Here is a 13,768-nt window from a genome sequence, read left to right as displayed (position 1 = left end):
TGCGTATAGTTGAGACTTATTAATGGTGACAGACAATAAAGAGTCTTCTGATCGGATCTGCAATCCAACAACCTTGAAAAAATCATATTGGTCTCTACCAATATAGTTATCAGTGAGCAAGCCCAGTCTACTTGCCAAGATTCCTGTAAATAATTTGCATCTTGTTTTAGGTCTATGATGAGGCAATAGAGATCTGGATTTTCCAGATCCCTACCTTGCTCATGTATCAGAATGATTCTTGTTGTGTGCCAGGATTCTACTGTAAAGTTGCCTGGAAGGGTGCAGGCTCGAGGTAGCCAGCTCAGTCACCCCTCCACTCTAAAACTGGTGTTGTTGAATGCTAAATATGTATCCAATAAGTCCCAGCTCATCCAAGATCTTATTCTGGAGGAGAATGCAGATCTCTGGCCCACATAACCAAAACTTGGATGAGTGTTCCAAGATTCTGTACCGGGGGTGTTCCTCTGTCTTTTGCCTATCCTCCTGGTTATGCTGTATAACATCAGGGTAGACTGGAGGGGCGGAGGTGTGTGGCCATTATTTATAGAAATACTCTTGTGGTTGTTAGGCTCTCTGCTGTGGCAACACTGGGTAAAGAGGCCCTTCATGTGTTGATTGGGGCCAGGGATGGCATTGGGATCTTGCTGGTATACCATGCTCCCTGTGATCCAGCTCTCCATACCAGAGCTGGCGGACTTCATCTCTGTGGCTCTGTTGGGATTCCCAAGGCTATTGGTCTCGGGTGATTTAAACATCCATGCGGAGGTGGAGGTTTCTGGACTGGCTCTTGAGTTCCTTTGTCATGGTCGGACCACCATCTAATAAAAGGCAACCTCACAGTGACCCTCTCTCCCTGTGGAGAGCAGGGACCTATTTTAATGGTCCGCCCTCATAGGGTACTAGATCCTATAACATTCCAGGATTCCGTGCGAAGGATTCAAATTGATCTGGCTGGAGCTATTGTCAAGGCCCTGGTTGATGGCTGGTTTGCTGCCACCATCAGGGCTGCGGATATGATCGCTCCTAAACACCTACTCCGGCACAGAGCTCGACCAGTGCCTTCATTCAACCATCAGCTGCGAGGTATGAAGTGGAACAGGAGAAGGCTGGAGAGCATTTGGAGGCAGTACTCAACGGAATATAACTTGAAAGCTGCCAGGATTGTGTCTAACCTTAACTTGCGAAAGTGAAGGCTGCCAGGATAGCTTACTTCACTGTCCAGATAAGCAAAGCTTCCAATCAGCAGGCAAACTCTTCTGTATAGTACGTGATCTATCTGGAATTGGTCATAACAGCTGGCCTCCCCTTAGCATCTCATCTGACCTGTTTGCAGCATTCTTTAAATGTAAAGTGGAGGCCATCCATCAGGACCTAACCCCCTATTTGAAAACAGTAGATTGAGCCGAGACATCCAGCACACTGCCTTGTCTGATGAGCATTAGTCAGTTTCAGCCAGTGATGTCAGTAGAGGTGGACAAAGTGCTTGATCGCTGTCGTGCCACCACCTCCTCCCTTGATCCTGGCCCGGCCTGGCTATCAAAGCAGCCAGGCCTGTGATAACTGAATGGGCCACTGAAATAATGAATGGGTTTCTCCAGGAGGGCAAAGTTCCCCTTGCCCTCAAGGAGATGCTTATTAGGCCTATAAGGAGAATAGCAAGGTAGTAGAGAGGGTGGTGGGCAATCAGTCTCAGGCCCTTTTGAATGAAACCATTGCCCTGGATCCATTTTAATGGGGCTTCAGGCCATGCCAGGGCAGAGAAACAGCATTGGTCGCCCTGCTGCATGACCTATTGAGGCAGGCTGACAGGAGCAAAATGTCTTTGTTGGTTCTCCTCAACATCTCAGCTGCCTTTGATACCGTCAACCAAGGTATCCTCTTGGAGAGGCTCTCCAAGTTTTGCCTGACTCTGGTCCTTCTTGGAGGACCATTCTCAGAGTCCAGCTTGGGGAGAATGTATCGACCCCATGGCTCATCAATTGTGGGGTCCGGCAGGGCTCGATCATCATCTCTGCTGTTTAATATCTACATGAGACCGCTGGGTGGGATTATCCGGAGGTGTGGTACCTTGTGTCATCACTACACTGATGACACTCAGCTCTACATCTCCTTTTTTCCATCAGCAGTGGATGCCATTACATCCCTTGAGCACTACCTGGGGACTGTTTTGCAATGGATTTTGGAAAACGGATTGAGGCTAAACCTGGAGAAGAAAGAGGTCTTGAGGGTGGGCGCCCCTGTCATCAGTGGTTTCAGAAGCTCCCTCTCTTTGGGGGGAGCAACTCTCACCACAAAGAGTGTGGTCCACAGCTTGGGGGTCCATCTTGACCCAGCACTTGCCATGGAATCCCAGGTAACCTCTGTGGTACACACCGCCCATTTACATCTTCGGTGGATTGCTGCCTTCCTATCTTGATGTTGGGATGCTCACCACATTTGTCCATGTGCTCGTAGTCTCGAGATTAGACTACTGCAATGCACTCTACATGGGGCTTCCCTTGATATTGCTATGGAAACTTCAAATGGTCCAGAACAGGGCAGCCAGATTACTAACTGGGGTGAAAAAATATCATCATATTTTCCCCACTCTGGCTGCCTTATGCTGGTTACCCATTAGGTTCTGCATCGATTTCAAGGTGCTAATGATTACATATAAAGCCCTAAATGGTTTAGGATACCTGTCAGAGCCACTTCTTCCACCTAATTCTACCCATGTCACTCATTCTACATGTTCGATGGCTGAGGGGCTTAACTCCAAGAGAGGCCTGAAAGGAAAAGCTAGAAACCAGGCCTTTCTATAAAGGCCTTTCTATATTTACAACAATGTTGATGTGATCTATGGTTGAACTCTTGAGCCCAGAAATTTTAATTTTCTTCCTTCCTTCACTTTCATATTTTGGAACCAGGGAGGACCGTGCCACCATGGCTGGTCCAACACTTTCCCCTCAACACTCAGGTTGGTGTATTTCCAGACCTGCAGCTAAGGAGCTGGGGCAGCAGCAGAAGACCCAAAGCTTGTGAGATGAGAGAAAGAAGGCATGACACCACAGATAGAGGGTTATAAAAGAGAGTTTGGAACAGAGGCAGAGGGGGGACATTTGGGCAGATGCAGCGGACTGGGAAGCTTGCAAGGCAGATGGTCATGGACCACCGGTGCAGCACAGCCATGACTAGGAGGTAATGCTCCACAAAGACTCCTGGACTGGTGAGCAGGTAGACCTGTTTGTCCTATCAGAGGAGGCAAAGCACATGTGAGATGCCTAACAGCGTCAGTGTCAGGTTTACCATGGTGAATGAGCCACTGTCATTGTCAATGCCAGAAGCAAGGGAGAAAATCCACCAGACCCAAAGGTCTGGTGCCAGAAGTGGAAGCCAGCAGCCAGCAGCCAGCAGCCAGCAGCCCCAACTCCAGGTTGTTGGCTGGCTAACTGCAATCCCAAAACCCATGACCCCACCTAGTCGTGTCAATCTTTGAATAAAGAAGGCTGACTGGTAGCCACCTTTGTCAACCAAGTATCCGACAATCCTTCAAGAGCCACCCACTACGGAGCAGCTGAGGCCCAAAGGACTAGGGTGCAGGGCCAGCTGACCACCACAATTCACCACCTTTGTTGTGGCACATCTTGATTTGCCCATCTATGGGATGTCCTTGACTTCTTGAAGAAGAAGGGTTTTGTCCCCCACATGCCCACTTCAACTTAGGAAGGTGCACCTGTTCGTGTTTTAATGGGATGTGTAGTTTATTAGAGCTCTGTTGGCTTCCTTTGTTGACACTGGAGTGTGAATAAAACCTGTATGTTTTTCAGCAATCTGACTCCATGTCATGGAGGGGGCAGCTGGGGTGACTTACACATATTCTGTATTTTTCTTTACCATCTTCCTGTGAATTTTAAATGTTGATTTTATTGTTGTTTATGTAGCTAAAGCACTCAAAAGAAAGGGAATTAATGAAATATTAAACAAAGCCTTTATTTGACAGAACAGGAGAAGTGCTAACTCAAGTGAAACTGGGGGGGGGGAGGGGAAATGAAACTAAAGTGCTTCTCAATAAATGTCTTCTTCTTCCTGCACCTGGTGCCCTGTGAGAACTAGAGTCCCAGAGGTTGCCAAGAATATTGTGTCCTTATAATTATGAAGATAATTATGCTTTTTTTTCCTAATCAAAGTACAAAGGATTCCCCTCCCATATCTTGGAATACAATAACATGAGCACCAATGAATGAGGTGAGGCAACTTCTTGAAACTTTGCCTTCAAGAAGCAGTGCATAAATACCTCTGCCTCCATCGCAGGCAACTGAGGACCCGGGCTGTGACTGAAGTTGACAGATGAGGGACTTTGCGGATGCATGGGGTTGAACAGAGTCCCCCCGGGCTCAAGAGTCTCTCAGCTGGACTCCCTTTGTCCTTGGATCTCTGGAGTCTAACTCTTGCAAAGGAGTTTCCTTTTCCATAGGATGGTAGGAGACATTCGCAGAAATGAGCCTTTTGTTCTTTCTCCTGCTGCTGCTGCTCCTTGCAATGTCTGGTATGTTGAATACAAGATGGCCTTGGACCTTGAGGAAGGATCTCAACAAATCCTTGGACTGATACTGGCCGGGGGACTACCACATGAAAGGAGTAATAGCCTCAGTCCCTGTTTGGTTTCAACCACTCACATTTTGGGAGCCTCCCTTGACCAGATTGCATGGATGAGTCATCTTGTGCTGGGAAATGGCAAGCTAGCCACTTCTTTATGCTTATGAACTCCAGAGGGGCAACTGATACTTGTGTTTAATAAATATCTTCACCTTCCACTCTTTCGAGGCTTCATGAACACCAGAATCTCATTTAAGATCACATATTCCACTATTTCATCTACTCCAATCCAGTAAGGTTCACTTATAAAAACTATTTCTGTATACAGTATTTACTTATTTTCCCATAACATAGTTCTTTGTATAACATTAAAGTAACATCCCCCTTTCTTCCTCCTCCTCCACTATCTTAAAAACTCTGACTTACGTAATGAGAAATTAAAGGTACAGATCTTCCAGCTGGACATTCAAGTTTAAATGAGTGGGAAAATAACTGCAGGAGGAACATCTTGATTGAATATTGAGAGGTAAAACAACCCTGCTGATTGGACTAGCTGCACCCAAACCCAGATAGACTTGATGATGCCTGAACTATTGAAAGAGCAGAAGGAGAAACAGTAAGAATCAAAGGAACATAATAAATTTTACAAACAATAAGTAAAATATGTTCAATGAGCTGAAATGCTATGTTTAAATCAAGCAAGCAAGTGTCATGACAATTGAAATAAAATGCCTAAATAAATGTTTTCACCTAGTGATGAAAAGAATCAGCATCTGTGTTGTCTTCTTCGGCAAGATATTCTGTAGCTAGAGTTTGAAACCAAATTTGGTCCTCTCTTTCAAAGGGATGTATATAGCATATTTCTATACACAAAACTTAGAGAAGAGCCTCTGGAAGGTGTCAGTGGGCTTTTACAGTTAAGAAGCCCACTTCTTTTTTTTTTTTCCTAAAGAAAAATATTGCTACAGTGGAGAACATAGGAACTGCTTTGGCTCTTTAAAGTCCAAGAAAGGTGTGTGTAGCATTTGAACCTCTGGAGGTTGTCCTTGAACTACAGTAGAGTATACAACTAGGAAATTTAGGTGTTTTTATCTGCTTCAGATCTCATTCAGATCCCTGGTCTTAATATCCTCAAACATATTTATTTCTTAAACAAAAACATTATATGTTTCTACTTTCCAGGTGTTTATCTGGAAAATAAAAGGGGTGTCCAAAATGCAGACATTGTCTCCTCCTGGTCTACAAAACAAAGATATCAATGGTTGATCTAATTACTTGTTACAGTTTTAGGGCCAACTTAATGCCTACCCCATTTAGAACAATTGACCATTTCTATTTATTTGTACTGTACTTGAACAGGATTCCTTCTTCTGACCTTAGATGTTAGACCAGCTGCTGTGTTCTTTTAATACATTTTTGTCTGTTAATATTTTGAAACTACTTGTCTCAGTTACATCTCAAGGGATAGATAACAGAAACAACCTGAAAATGAAATTTGGAAATAAAATTTACCGGAAAGTGGAATACAATTAAATAATGCCATTACCCAAAATTGAATACAGTTGTGGAAAGTTGCTATTTGAAAAGTTTGCTTCTTCCCATCCATTATTCAGGTCTTTTACTTTTGAAATGTCAGATTCTTAAAAGATGTTCCATGTCTCATAAGCAATGCATGTTACAAAGGGCTCAGCTACTGGATTTGATTATTCTCTACGATCTACCTTTTATCTGCAGTAATCTTGTTTTATTAATCTTGAACACTTAATAAAAAAACAAAATGTACAGAAAAATCGTATGTCCCAACCTCCAAACAAGCTTATTTTAATTGCCTAACTCATTCTTTTTTATGACATCCATCAAGCAACTAATTTATTAACATTTCCAAATACTGATTACCTTCCATAGCTACCTGTTGGAAAATCCAAATCTTACACAAAATGTTCAAATATAACAGGACATAGTTTGGTAATTCTGATGAGTGAGTCTTGCATAAGCGTATCTATAATTCTGTGTGAAAACTAACACGGGCAAGGAACCCATTTGGTTCCTTTTTAATATGAATTTATTCAGTTTGCACCTTGTTGCACAAATAGTGGTACAGTTTGTACAAGACCAACAAATACATATTTGATGCATGTGTACATTTGAAAAATGTGCATTGATGTGAGTGTATTAGGAAAGAACTTAACAAATATGCTTTCATCAACAAGAACAATGTGCAAAAATGCATACAGAAATACACATGTATTTGAGGGGAGATGGAATCTCTCCCAATATAAAATAGACTCAAGCTGAACTCAGCTTTGAGATAAAAGCTGGAGAACCCTGAATGAGCTCATGTTTACACCTTCATCCAGGTGAATGAAGTAAGAAAAAAATGGTGGAGGTAGCAACATAAATGGAAAGAAACAGGGTATGTCAGGACAGAGAAAAGCAATGTTGTCCGTGGGAGCTGTGAGAAGGACAGCAGTCAGCTACCCTAAGAGTGCCTTGTGCAAGCAATATTTTTAACAGCATCAGTGGACAGCCCAGGAGATGCAAAAGTCAGCTCTCCAAATCAGGATATTGGCCAGAGTGCATAAGAACTTTTGGGTACATCACTGAAGTCAAACAGTGCAACCACTTGAGAAAGACAAAGTCTCGGATTGGCCCCAACTTAACTGTGCCCATCCAAGTTATGCAAAAGCAAAGTAGAATGGGATCCACATTTGAATTTTTGTTCTTGTTGTTGAGACTAAGGGTCAAACTAGATGATACACTTAAGCACATGGTGAGAAGAAACAGTTAAAATCAAAGCAACATAACAGATTTACAGACAATAAGTAAAGCACATTCAATGAGCTGAAAAGTTATATTTAAATATTTTAAATGAATGAACGAATGAATGAAGTTATGACAAATGTATTAAAATGCTTAGGAAAATCAAATGTTTTCACCTAATGATAAAAAGAATCACCACCAGCGTTGCATTTTCTGGCAGGATATCCTGAAATTAGGATTCAGACACAGATGACGTGTCCATCTTTTTCAAAGTGACATAATCTACTTCTATAGATTAAAAATTAGAGAAGGACCTCTAGAAGGTGTCAGGGGATTTCTCCAGTTAAAAAGGCCTCTTTTTTAACAAGAAAAAAGAAAAATATTGTTGCAGTGGAAAACATAGGAGCTTCTATGGCCCTTTAAAGTCCAAGAAAGGTTTGTGTGTAGCACCTGAATCGATACAAATTGCTAATGCTAATAGATAGATGTTGGAAGCAATAGATGCTGATATGTAAACAGAGGAAGCTGTAGAACATTAGATCTGAAAGTTTGAAAAAACAGTCATTGCTTCCAGTCAGAGTTGGCAGAACCAAACTAGCTGGACAACTGATCTGACTCATTACAGTGATGCCTCACAAGACGAAAATAATTTGTTCCGCGAGTCATTTCGTATTGTGAAAATTTCGTCATGCGTATTTTCCTATAGGAATGCATTTCAATGCATTTCCCATAGGAATGCTTTGAAAACAAAATTCGTCTTGTGAAGCACAGCCATAGAAAAATTCGTCTTGCGAGTCACCAAAAAAAGCTTTTGTCTTGTGAGTTTTTCGTTGCACGAGGCATTCGTCTTGTGAGGCATCACTGTATAAGAGAGCTTCTTACTTTTTTCAAAATGCTAGATTAAAATCAATGGAACTCTAATACTTGGAGCAGGTTGGGGGTGGGGTGCATTTTATTACTATGGAGAACAAATTCCTTACAGAAAACATTATTGGCAGCGTGACATCTTGGGACATGTCTCTCTCTATGCAACAGCTGTGCGAACCGTTTATTTACATGATGGATTCCAGATTATCACTTGGGGCTCCTGTCAAATTAGACAGTATTTTCATTCACAATCTCCATCTTTAGTAAATTCATAACAGGAAATGTGTTTTAAGCCTTTAGACATTTTGACATTTGAATCAGAGGAAAGATGAGGCTTAATGTCCCCTCTCTTTGCAAAATAGTTCTTGCAATTGAGTTAATTATCTGTATTGCCTGGTAGTGTGGGAAATATGTTTTTCTTCTTGATTTTCTTGGGTCTATTGTGCTTTTATCATGCATATCCTGAAAAATAACCACAGATCCTTTTACAGAAATTACATTTCCAGTTTTGCAGAAGAATAAATACCTTAATTCATGGTTTAGACAAAAATAAAATCTCCAGACTTGCCCATCAATGCCAACAAACTGAAGGAAACAAACCTTCGAAGCTTTCCTAAACTGGAATGTTTAATTGTGTTTGAGAAAAGTTTGCAATGTTGGCCTCTGGCATACCTCTCTGGGAGCAAATTCCACAACCTTGAGGCCATTGCTGAGAATGCATTGCTATATGTCTTTCCAGATGTTAGCTGGTGCAAAGATGGTGCTATCAGCAAAGCTGATCTTAAGGGCCATGAGGGCTCAGCATGGGATGAGGCACTCCTTCAAATGTAGAAAAATATCATGGCTAGGGAGATGCTTGTTCATTTTCTGAGGGGAAAAGCTGAGGCTGCAGTTGAATGGGGTTTATAATATGTTGTTGTTTGGCAACTTTCAAATATTTATGAATGCATTTCAATATTTACATAATGGGTTTTTCAACAGTATTATTAAAGTTCAAGGTAATCTTAAATGAAAATATACTATTTACAGTATATCACAGAAGTGAGTACACCCCCCTCACATTTCATAAATATTTTAGAATATCTTTTCATGTGACAACACTGAAGAAATGACACTTGGCTACAATGTAAATCAAGGAGCATACAGATTGTATAACGTGTAAATGTGCTGTCCCCTCAAAATAACGCAACACACAGCCATTAATGTCTAAACCGCTGGCAACAAAAGTGAGTGCATGTAAGCCCTGTTGATTTAGTGAGTCTACTGGGACTAACAATTGTATTTAAACCCCGCCCACTGAGAGGACTCTTCCAGCAAGTATGAACCAGAGCCCCAAGGCTTGACATTGGGGAAGCACTACCAGGTTCTGCAGTCCCTAGAGGTCCTGAGCCTGTATCCAATGGTGGCCCAATGGCCAAATCAGGGGGTGAGACAGAAATCCCAACAGCACAAGGCACTCTGTTGAGGTGCAAAACTGCAGGGAAGAACCCTCTGGGAAAAAGAGCCTTCTGAAAAGCAAATGGTCTCCTTACAAGGTAGATCTTCCTTCCAGTGAAACAAAGGCAGATAAATACCTTTCTCAGGTGGCTCAATGTCTGCAGCAGAGTGCTCAGTGAGTCTCAACAAACTAGCTATAAAAGCTCTCAGTTGATGACTATTAATCATCAGAAATAATGGTTTCTGCTTATGACTCCTCACCTTTGTTGTGGACTCTCTGGGTGCAAATGACTTTTTGAACTGGGCTGGCCATGCTTTGGGGCTTTTTCTAAATGGTTGTCTCAGAGTCACTTGACTTGACTGTTGTTAGACACTGGTCTCAGACGTCCTGCATGAATTTTAGCTTGGTCTGCATTAAACTGATGTTTAGAGACCCAAAGACCAGCCCTACTGGAAAATGGGAGCAATCTAGACTGATCACTGGGGTACATATTTCAAAAGAAAATTCACTCTGAGAGGGGGAAATGGTAAACTGCAAAGGATATGCATTCCTCTTAATGTCTAGTTTCACAGTAAATCTCCTTGCAACCATTGTGCCAGCATAGTAGATTGATAGCAATGTAACAGTACCATGGTCCTGACATTGTATTGCAGCAGAGTCACTCTCGTGCATGTTCAACACTTCCCACTGTAGAAATGTAGATGTCCAAAGTAGCAAAGGAGTGGAGCTGAGTCCTTTCACAATGTCTCCATGAAGACCAGCTTTAATGTTCCACCTGTAGAAGAGGTAGAGAATTGACACTCACAGATGCCCATCTTCTCTTTTTTCCACTCTTCCAATCATGCTTTAAAAAAAATTAGGCACCAGGACTATGTATGCACTGTATTTTTCCATGTGTAAGATTCCTACAATCATTAGACTAAAAACTGAGGGTTGTCTTATACATGGAAGTAAGCTGAGGACAAAACTGTATGGTTGCAAAACTGCCCATATTTCTGCAAACAGGCTTCCTCCGATCGTGAGCCTTATGTAATTGACATCAGCTGATGAGGAGGAGAGCGTGTAGGCAGTGCATGGATGAGACAGTGATCGGTAATGTCAGAGCATTCTGAGCCCATAAAGATGTCAGAAAATAAAATAAATCAATAGATGTCTTTGCAAAATTCAAACTGAATGTAATCAGTTACGCAAGTGAGGCTGAATGAAGTGATTTGCTCAGCTAAGTGTGATGCATAATATCATAGTACTGGTATGTAAATGTTGCCTAATTACTAAATAAAATGTGTTCCTTTCTAATGTTTAAAATATTGATTTCTGAATTTTGGGTTAGAAAATTGGGGGGTGTCTTATACACAGAAAAATATGGTAACAAAAGAGGAACAATGGTTGTTCTGGGTTTTTCGGGTTCTTTGGCCGTGTTCTGAAGGCTGTTCTTCCTAACGTTTCGCCAGTCTCTGTGGCCGGCATCTTCAGAGGACAGCAACCTGTGCTCTGGTGGAACAGATTACAAGAAGGCACACAACACGGGGGCACTGAGCTAAGGATATTTTGTGAGAACCTAGGAGACTGAAAACTGCCCAAATAGCAAACTATAGCATGTGCAGATGAGTAACCCTTGTATTTTCAGATTTCTTAGGAAATCAATTCCAGGGACAACATATTTGTCAAGAACCCCAGCTCCATTCTTGCAAAGCTGTGCACTACAGGTATCTAATACTTAGACAGGTAACCATCATTAACTATTTTTCCTTCCTGCTTAGTGTCTTGGAGAAACTACATGGTAGCTCAACATCTCACACCATACCAAGATGATAGTGTTTTTCTAAACTGGATAACTCTTAGCCCAGCTGAGAGTGGAGTCTTTGGTTTTTAATAAAGGGAAAGCTTTGTGTAAGGGGAAAAATTATGAGCTATCTTTTTTGGAAAAGTTGTAAGAAGCCAGCAGCAATAAAATGATCAAAACACTCAGTCATCCATGTCCCCGAAGAAATTTAATTGCAAATATTTTTAAAACTGAGGTACGTTAAGAATAATAGATAAATCATTAATTAATGTGAGTTGACATTCTGGTCAAAAGTAACGTAAACCTTTGAAATAGTGTTCTTCCTTTTACCCCATCTCCTCTTCCCCCAAAAGTCAAAATCTAGTCCTCCTTACTTTGGGGACTCCCAACAGGCATCCAGTATCAGTGGAAAGTGCATGTTTCCATAATTCTTTGTAAAATCAAAGACCATGATTAAAAAGTAAGTTTCAAGAATGAAAGGCTAACCGTGCTACGTAGTTGATTTATTAACATCTTATCCCATGTACTTTCCATTTAGAAATAAATAAATAAAAGCCAGCCTTTAAGGTCTGTTTTTCATTCTTTTGCCAGAAAGAAGAATTGACACACGAGGATAAGTTTTCAAAGCATTGCAGAGTTTTTTTTAGGGTTTGGGTGTGCTTTTCAAAAAAGAAAAAAACATGAGTCACGTGTCTACAACTCTGTGCAGTGCTTTGAAAACATCCCCTTGGGCTATGTATCTCTTTCTATGGGAAGCTGGAGCACTTACAGTTCGAAGGTCAGCAAAGAGGTAAACCAACATCATGAATTTCAGCCTAGAGTCTCACCTGAATTCTGTTGGGCTGTATTCCAAAAGCTGGATGATCACTTTGAAAACTGCTCTCTGGTGAATTGTGAACTGTGCAAAGACTTTCAAAGGGGGAATTGGACTAATGGAGCATGGGGCCTTCAGTGTCTACTAGTCACAAATAAAATTTGGTAATGTTCCTTTAAAAAACCCTGCAATCCTCCAGCCAACATAGCTCATAGGGGATTCTGGGAGTTATAATCTGGAAAGGTAGCTTTCCCAAGCTCTAGTCATGGTGGAGAGGGAGAGGGAGAGAGAGGGGGGTTGATTGAATGAATGAATGAATGAATGAATGAATGAATGAATGAATGAATGAATGAATGAACGAACGAACGAATGAATGAATGATTCCTTCTAGAACCATAGATAGTGTGCCTCTGTGTACCAGGTGCTGGGAAACATGAGTAGGAGAGTTCCACCACCCCACCCCACTGGTCTCCTGCTTTCAGGTTTTCTGTAAGTACCCTGTTGGCCATGGTATAAACAGTGTGCTGCATTAGATAAACCTGCATGTTTTCTTCTGTTCTTAGATCTTCCTAGTATTTACCTACTTGGATTTTAGCTGTTAAAGTTGTGGAGCTTGTCAGAGAAAAGGAGGTGGCAACCTAATCCAGTACCACAAACCTGGCTGAATACAGAGAGAATCAAAGGTAGTTTTAGATAAAATATAGACACTAAACCCCATCTCACCCCCACAAACTGATGCCAGCATTGCTTTCCCTCACATTCAAACATGTTTAAAACATGCCATTTTCATCATGTTTGTGAAGGATTTGTGAATTTGGGATCATAATAAAAAGCAAACCAAAAGAAATATTCACTAATAGTCTTTCAATTGTCCTTCCCATCCTACTATATTCTTAAGTGCAATTTGTGTCAGTTAGAATATAGCTGGATTCTCTCCAAGTATATTTCAGACAAAACATGAGGCTAACATCAAAAAAGCTGTGCTAAAAATTGGATTGACCCAGAAATATATATATAGTGTGATGACTGTATAAACTTGATTCAATTCTTTTTAAACCCTCTGTTTTATGAATGTGAGATATTGTACTCATCTAACAAGGACTCCAAATTCCAGGAAATGGCCCAGTATTGATGTATAATTTTTTTGTCTGCATTGCCTGCAGGAAAAAAGGATGCCAAGCCGTACATAGCAAAAGGCAGTCTGAACGTTGACAACACCAATGGCAGCAGTCAAGATGGTCTACAGGATATCCTCTTGTGCTCACTACCCTTCACAAAGGGATACCAAATAAGGGGAAATCCCAGATTTTTCTCACCCAAACACAAATCAATTGTCAGAGCTATTTTTCAACAAGTGAATGATCATAATCAAAATAGCCAGCAAATTAGCTGTATTTATATTTACAGTTTTGAAAAGTAACTCATTTTTGTTTTTCAAAAGTAGTTAGATATTTACTTTTAGTAACAGAAGACATTGTTCTCTTACCTGCTTCTTTATTAGCCCAGCACCCGCAACAGGGCAGGAGGCAGC

This window comes from Pogona vitticeps, chromosome 6, assembly GCF_051106095.1.
Source record: "Pogona vitticeps strain Pit_001003342236 chromosome 6, PviZW2.1, whole genome shotgun sequence".
Lineage (NCBI taxonomy): Eukaryota > Metazoa > Chordata > Lepidosauria > Squamata > Agamidae > Pogona > Pogona vitticeps.
This window is presented reverse-complemented; position numbering follows the sequence as displayed.